The sequence below is a fragment of the Carcharodon carcharias genome (assembly GCF_017639515.1).
Source record: "Carcharodon carcharias isolate sCarCar2 chromosome 35 unlocalized genomic scaffold, sCarCar2.pri SUPER_35_unloc_1, whole genome shotgun sequence".
Taxonomy (NCBI): domain Eukaryota; kingdom Metazoa; phylum Chordata; class Chondrichthyes; order Lamniformes; family Lamnidae; genus Carcharodon; species Carcharodon carcharias.
In genome coordinates this window covers 936028-944791 of record NW_024470701.1, presented here as the reverse complement: position 1 = coordinate 944791, position 8764 = coordinate 936028, and positions in this window count along the sequence as shown.

The window sequence follows — 8764 nt, the reverse complement described above, 5'->3', positions numbered from 1 at the left end:
ACACAGTTAAGGTTTCAAGTCCGTATGACTCTTCAACAGAACTAAGGAAAAAGAGAAAGGAGGTGAAACAGAAGCTGGTTTAAGGGGGGTGGGACAAGTAGAGCTGGATAGAGGGCCAGTGATAGGTGGAGATAACCAAAAGATGTCATAGACAAAAGGACAAACAGTGTTGATGGTTGTGATATTATGTAAGAAATGTGCTAATAGGTGACATTAAGGGTAGAAAGCAGGACGAGCAAGGTACAGATAACCCTAGTGGGGGTGGGGTGGGGGGATGGGATCGAAATAGGCTAAAAGGTAGAGATAAAACAATGGATAGAAATACATTTAAAAATAATGGAAAAAGGTGGGAAAAGAAAAATCCATATAAATTGTTGGGAAAAAGGGGGGATCGGAAAGGGGGTGGGGATGGAGGAGAGAGTTCATGATGTAAAGTTGTTGTTTTTCTATTTTTCCTTAATTCTGTTGAAGAGTCATACAGACTTGAAGCATTAACTGTGTTCCTCTCCGCAGATGCTATCAGACCTGCTGAGTTTTTCCAGGTTTGTTCATTTTTGAATTTCCAACATCCGCAGTTTTTTCCTTTCACCTGAGGACTCATGTCCCAGAGGGTAGAACGCATGCGCGGACGCAAGATTGTGGGAAGGGGGAGGTCAGCGAATGGCAACGCATGCGCAGATCCGGGAATGGAAAGTTGCACGCGTGCGCAAAACAAGTGGGGAAGGAGGAACGCGGCACACATTTATGGGAGCGGGGGGGTGGGGGGGGGGGTGGGGGAGAGGAGGGGAGAGAGAGAGAGAGAGAGAGAGAGAGGGAGCTTGGCGCATGCGCGGAAGAAGGGCAGGGAAGGGCGGAGCGCGTGGGGAGGGGAGCGCGGCGCGAAGAACAGGTGATTGCGCTGCACGGGCGCAGAGCGTTGTCGGGCTGTGGGGGAGGGGAGGAGCAGCGGAATAATGAGGGTGAAGGGCGGGATTGCAGACAGCGAAGCGCTGAGCTCGCGGAAGCCCTTTCGGTGCCGGAGGATGTTGGAAGGAAGACAATGCGCATGTGCGGTGGTTGAGGAGGCGGGACTGTGTCAACATCGTGGAGGAATGCGGCCTGGCTGCGCGTGCGTCACCGGTAACGGAGGGAGTGTGTATGCCCGGATTTAGGTGGCGGGAAGAGCAACGCGAGATTGTCGATTCAAAAATAAATGGTCGGGCAGCGAACGCGCCTGCGCAAGAGCGGGAGAACCAACCAGTCCACAGAGATCAACTAGAGAGAGATTCCACACTGGGACTGTGTCAGAGATCAACTAGAGAGAGATTCCTCACTGGGACTGTGTCAGAGATCAACTAGAGAGAGATTCCACACTGGGACTGTGTCAGAGATCAACAAGAGAGGGATTCCACACTGGTGCTGTGTCAGAGATCAACTAGAGAGGGATTCCACATGGGCTGTGTCAGAGATCAGCTAGAGAGAGATCTCACCCTGGGGCTGTTTCAGAGATCAGCTAGCGAGGGATTCCACACTGGGACTGTGTCAGAGATCAACTAGAGAGGGATTCCACACTGGGGCTGTGTCAGAGATCAACTAGAGAGAGATTCCACACTGGGTCTGTGTCAGAGATCAACTAGAGAGAGATGCAACACTGGGGCTGTGTCAGAGATCAGCTAGAGAGGGATCTCACACTGGTGCTGTGTCAGAGTCAACAAGAGAGGGATTCCACACTGGGACTGTGTCAGAGATCAGCTAGAGAGAGATCTCACCCTGGGGCTGTTTCAGAGATCAGCTAGCGAGGGATTCCACACTGGGACTGTGTCAGAGATCAACTAGAGAGGGATTCCACACTGGGGCTGTGTCAGAGATCAACTAGAGAGGGATTCCACACTGGGGCTGTGTCAGAGATCAACTAGAGAGGGATTCCACACAGGAGCTGTGTCAGAGATCAACTAGAGAGGGATCTCACACTGGGGCTGTGTCAGAGATCAACTACAGAGGGATCTCACACTGGGGCTGTGTCAGAGATCAACTAGAGAGGGATTCCACACTGGGGCTGTGTCAGAGATCAACTAGAGAGACATTCCACACTGGGGCTGTGTCAGAGATCAACTAGAGAGATATTCCACACTGGGGCTGTTTCAGAGATCAACTAGAGAGAGATTCCACACTGGGGCTGTGTCAGAGATCAACTAGAGAGAGATTCCAAATTGGGTTGTCAGAGATCAACTAGAGAGGGATCTCACATTGAGGCTGTGTCAGGGATCAACTAGAGAGAGATTCCAAACTGGGACTGTGTCAGAGATCAACTAGAGAGGGATTCCACACTGGGACTGTGTCAGAGATCAACTAGAGAGAGATTCCACACTGGGGCTGTGTCAGAGATCAACTAGAGAAATATTCCAAATTGGGTTGTCAGGGATCAACTAGAGAGGGATCTCACATTGAGGCTATCAGAGATCAACTAGAGAGAGATTCCACACTGGGACTGTGTCAGAGATCAACTAGAGAGGGATTCCACACTGGGGCTGTGTCAGAGATCAACTAGAGAGAGATTCCACACTGGGTCTGTGTCAGAGATCAACTAGAGAGAGATGCAACACTGGGGCTGTGTCAGAGATCAGCTAGAGAGGGATCTCACACTGGTGCTGTGTCAGAGTCAACAAGAGAGGGATTCCACACTGGGACTGTGTCAGAGATCAGCTAGAGAGAGATCTCACCCTGGGGCTGTTTCAGAGATCAGCTAGCGAGGGATTCCACACTGGGACTGTGTCAGAGATCAACTAGAGAGGGATTCCACACTGGGGCTGTGTCAGAGATCAACTAGAGAGGGATTCCACACTGGGGCTGTGTCAGAGATCAACTAGAGAGGGATTCCACACTGGATCTGTGTCAGAGATCAACTAGAGAGGGATCTCACACTGGGGCTGTGTCAGAGATCAACTACAGAGGGATCTCACACTGGGGCTGTGTCAGAGATCAACTAGAGAGGGATTCCACACTGGGGCTGTGTCAGAGATCAACTAGAGAGACATTCCACACTGGGGCTGTGTCAGAGATCAACTAGAGAGATATTCCACACTGGGGCTGTTTCAGAGATCAACTAGAGAGAGATTCCACACTGGGGCTATGTCAGAGATCAACTAGAGAGAGATTCCAAATTGGGTTGTCAGAGATCAACTAGAGAGGGATCTCACATTGAGGCTGTGTCAGGGATCAACTAGAGAGAGATTCCAAACTGGGACTGTGTCAGAGATCAACTAGAGAGGGATTCCACACTGGGACTGTGTCAGAGATCAACTAGAGAGAGATTCCACACTGGGGCTGTGTCAGAGATCAACTAGAGAAATATTCCAAATTGGGTTGTCAGGGATCAACTAGAGAGGGATCTCACATTGAGGCTATCAGAGATCAACTAGAGAGAGATTCCACACTGGGACTGTGTCAGAGATCAACTAGAGAGGGATTCCACACTGGGACTGTGTCAGAGATCAACTAGAGAGAGACTCCACACAGGGACTGTCAGAGATCAAATGGAGAGAGATTCCACACCGGGGCTGTGTCAGATATCAACTAGAGAGAGATTCCACACTGGGACTGTGTCAGAGATCAACTAGAGAGAGATTCCACACTGGGGCTGTGTCAGAGATCAACTAGAGAGGGATTCCACGTTGCGGCTGTGTCAGAGATCAACTAGAGAGATATTCCAAAGTGGGTTGTCAGAGATCAACTAGAGAGGGATCTCACATTGAGGCTGTCAGAGATCAACTAGAGAGGGAGCTCACATTGAGGCTGTGTCAGGGATCAACTAGAGAGAGATTCCACACTGGGACTGTGCCAGAGATCAACAAGAGAGGGATCTCACACGGGGGCTGTGTCAGAGATCAACTAGAGAGGGATTCCACACTGGGACGGTGTCAGAGATCAACTAGAGAGGGATCTCACACTGGGGCTGTCAGAGATCAACTAGAGAGAGGTTCCACACTGGTGCTGTGTCAGAGATCAGCTAGAGATTCCAAATTGGGTTGTCAGAGATCAAGTAGAGAGGGATCTCTAATTGAGGCTGTGTCAGGGATCAACTAGAGAGAGATTCCACACTGGGGCTGTGTCAGAGATCAACTAGAGAGAGATTCCACACTGGGGCGTTGTCAGAGATCAGCAAGAGAGGGATTCCACACTGGGGCTTTGTATGAGATCAAGTAGAGAGAGATTCCACACTGGGACTGTGTCAGAGATCAACTAGAGAGAGATTCCACACTGGGGCTGTGTCAGAGTCAACATAGAGGGATTCCACACTGGGGCTTTGTCAGAGATCAACTAGAGAGGGATTCCACACTGGGGCTGTGTCAGAGATCAACTATAGAGGGATTCCAAACTGGGGCTGTGTCAGAGATCAACTAGAGAGGGATCTCACACTGGGGCTGTGTCAGAGATCAACTAGAGAGGGATTCCACACTGGGGCTGTGTCAGAGATCAACTAGAGAGATATTCCACACTGGGGCTGTTTCAGAGATCAACTAGAGAGAGATTCCACACTGGGGCTGTGTCAGAGATCAACTAGAGAGAGATTCCACACTGGGGCTGTGTCAGAGATCAACTAGAGAAATATTCCAAATTGGGTTGTCAGAGATCAACTAGAGAGAGATTCCACACTGGGACTGTGTCAGAGATCAACTAGAGAGGGATTCCACACTGGGACTGTGTCAGAGATCAACTAGAGAGAGACTCCACACAGGGACTGTCAGAGATCAAATGGAGAGAGATTCCACACAGGGGCTGTGTCAGATATCAACTAGAGAGAGATTCCACACTGGGACTGTGTCAGAGATCAACTAGAGAGGGATTCCACGTTGCGGCTGTGTCAGAGATCAACTAGAGAGATATTCCAAAGTGGGTTGTCAGAGATCAACTAGAGAGGGATCTCACATTGAGGCTATCAGAGGTCAACTAGAGAGAGATTCCACACTGGGACTGTGTCAGAGATCAACTAGAGAGGGATTCCACACTGGGACTGTGTCAGAGATCAACTAGAGAGAGATTCCACACTGGGACTGTGTCAGAGATCAACTAGAGAGGGTTTCCACACTGGGTCTGTGTCAGAGATCAACTAGAGATGGATTCCACACTGGGGCTGTGTCAGAGATCAACTAGAGAGTGATTCCACACTGGGGCTGTGTCAGAGATCAACTAAAGATAGATCCCACACTGAGGCTGTCAGCGATCAACTAGAGAGGGATCTCACATTGAGGCTGTGTCAGGGATCAACTAGAGAGAGATTCCACACTGGGACTGTGCCAGAGATCAACAAGAGAGGGATCTCACACGGGGGCTGTGTCAGAGATCAACTAGAGAGGGATTCCACACTGGGACTGTGTCCGAGATCAACTAGAGAGGGATCTCACACTGGGGCTGTCAGAGATCAACTAGAGAGAGGTTCCACACTGGTGCTGTGTCAGAGATCAACTAGAGATTCCAAATTGGGTTGTCAGAGATCAAGTAGAGAGGGATCTCACATTGAGGCTGTGTCAGGGATCAACTAGAGAGAGATTCCACACTGGGGCTGTGTCAGAGATCAACTAGAGAGAGATTCCACACTGGGGCGGTGTCAGAGATCAGCAAGAGAGGGATTCTACACTGGGGCTTTGTATGAGATCAACTAGAGAGGGATTCCACACTGGGGCTGTGTCAGAGATCAACTAGAGAGGGATCTCACACTGGGGCTGTGTCAGAGATCAACTACAGAGGGATCTCACACTGGGGCTGTGTCAGAGATCAACTAGAGAGATATTCCACACTGGGGCTGTTTCAGAGATCTACTAGAGAGAGATTCCACACTGGGGCTGTGTCAGAGAACAACTAGAGAAATATTCCAAATTGGGTTGTCAGAGATCAACTAGAGAGAGATTCCACACTGGGACTGTGCCGGAGATCAACTAGAGAGGGATTCCACACTGGGACTGTGTCAGAGATCAACTAGAGAGAGACTCCACACAGGGACTGTCAGAGATCAAATGGAGAGAGATTCCACACAGGGGCTGTGTCAAATATCAACTAGAGAGAGATTCCACACTGGGACTGTGTCAGAGATCAACTAGAGAGAGATTCCACACTGGGGCTGTGTCAGAGATCAACTAGAGAGGGATTCCACGTTGCGGCTGTGTCAGAGATCAACTAGAGAGATATTCCAAAGTGGGTTGTCAGAGATCAACTAGAGAGGGATCTCACAATGCGGCTGTCAGAGATCAACTAGAGAGAGATTCCACGCTGGGACTGTGTCAGAGATCAACTAGAGAGGGATTCCACACTGGGACTGTGTCAGAGATCAACTAGAGAGAGATTCCACACTGGGACTGTGTCAGAGATCAACTAGAGAGGGATTCCACACTGGGGCTGTGTCAGAGATCAACTAGAGATGGATTCCACACTGGGGCTTTGTCAGAGATCAACTAGAGAGTGATCTCACATTGAGGCTGTGTCCGGGATCAACGAGAGAGAGATTCCACACTGGGACTGTGCCAGAGATCAACAAGAGAGGGATATCACACGGGGGCTGTGTCAGAGATCAACTAGAGAGGGATTCCACACTGGGACGGTGTCAGAGATCAACTAGAGAAGGATCTCACACTGGGGCTGTCAGAGATCAACTAGAGAGAGGTTCCACACTGGTGCTGTGTCAGAGATCAACTAGAGATTCCAAATTGGGTTGTCAGAGATCAAGTAGAGAGGGATCTCACATTGAGGCTGTGTCAGGGATCAACTAGAGAGAGATTCCACACTGGGGCTGTGTCAGAGATCAACTAGAGAGAGATTCCACACTGGGGCGGTGTCAGAGATCAGCAAGAGAGGGATTCCACACTGGGGCTTTGTATGAGATCAACTAGAGAGAGATTCCACACTGGGGCTGTGTCAGAGTCAACAAGAGAGGGATTCCACACTGGAGCTGTGTCAGAGATCAACTAGAGAGGGATTCCACACTGGGGCTATGTCAGAGATCAACTACAGAGGGATCTCACACTGGGGCTGTGTCAGAGATCAACTAGAGAGGGATTCCACACTGGAGCTGTGTCAGAGATCAACTAGAGAGACATTCCACACTGGGGCTGTGTCAGAGATCAACTAGAGAGGGAGTCCACACTGGGGCTGTGTCAGAGATCAACTAGAGAGACATTCCACACTGGGGCTGTGTCAGAGATCAACTGAGAGATATTCCACACTGGGGCTGTTTCAGAGATCAACTAGAGAGAGATTCCACACTGGGGCTGTGTCAGAGATCAACTAGAGAAATATTCGAAACTGGGTTGTCAGAGATCAGCTAGAGAGGGATCTCACATTGAGGCTGTCAGAGATCAACTAGAGAGAGATTCCACACTGGGGCTGTGTCAGAGATCAACTAGAGAGATATTCCACACTGGGGCTGTTTCAGAGATCAACTAGAGAGAGATTCCACACTGGGGCTGTGTCAGAGATCAACTAGAGAAATATTCCAAATTGGGTTGTCAGAGATCAACTAGAGAGGGATCTCACATTGAGGCTGTCAGAGATCAACTAGAGAGAGATTCCACACCGGGGCTGTGTCAGAGATCAACTAGAGAGGGATTCCACACTGGGGCTGTGTCAGAGATCAACTAGAGAGACATTCCACACTGGGGCTGTGTCAGAGATCAACTAGAGAGACATTCCACACTGGGGCTGTGTCAGAGATCAACTAGAGAGGGATTCCACGTTGCGGCTGTGTCAGAGATCAACTAGAGAGATATTCCAAAGTGGGTTGTCAGAGATCAACTAGAGAGGTATCTCACATTGAGGCTGTCAGAGATCAACTAGAGAGAGATTCCACACTGGGACTGTGTCAGAGATCAACTAGAGAGGGATTCCACACTGGGACTGTGTCAGAGATCAACTAGAGAGAGATTCCACACTGGGACTGTGTCAGAGATCAACTAGAGAGGGATTCCACACTGGGGCTGTGTCAGAGATCAACTAGAGATGGATTCCACACTGGGGCTTTGTCAGAGATCAACTAGAGAGTGATTCCACACTTGGGCTGTGTCAGAGATCAACTAAAGAGAGATCCCACACTGAGGCTGTCAGAGATCAACTAGAGAGTGATCTCACATTGAGGCTGTGTCCGGGATCAACTAGAGAGAGATTCCACACTGGGACTGTGCCAGAGATCAACAAGAGAGGGATCTCACACGGGGGCTGTGTCAGAGATCAACTAGAGAGGGATTCCACACTGGGACGGTGTCAGAGATCAACTAGAGAAGGATCTCACACTGGGGCTGTCAGAGATCAACTAGAGAGAGGTTCCACACTGGTGCTGTGTCAGAGATCAACTAGAGATTCCAAATTGGGTTGTCAGAGATCAGGTAGAGAGGGATCTCACATTGAGGCTGTGTCAGGGATCAACTAGAGAGAGATTCCACACTGGGGCTGTGTCAGAGATCAACTAGAGAGAGATTCCACACTGGGGCGGTGTCAGAGATCAGCAAGAGAGGGATTCCACACTGGGGCTTTGTATGAGATCAAATAGAGAGGGATTCCACACTGGGGCTATGTCAGAGATCAACTAGAGAGGGATTCCACACTGGGGCTGTGTCAGAGAAAAACTAGAGAGGGATCTCACACTGGGGCTGTGTCAGAGATCAACTACAGAGGGATCTCACACGGGCTGTGTCAGAGATCAACTAGAGAGGGATTCCACACTGGAGCTGTGTCAGAGATCAACTAGAGAGACATTCCACACTGGGGCTGTGTCAGAGATCAACTAGAGAGGGAGTCCACA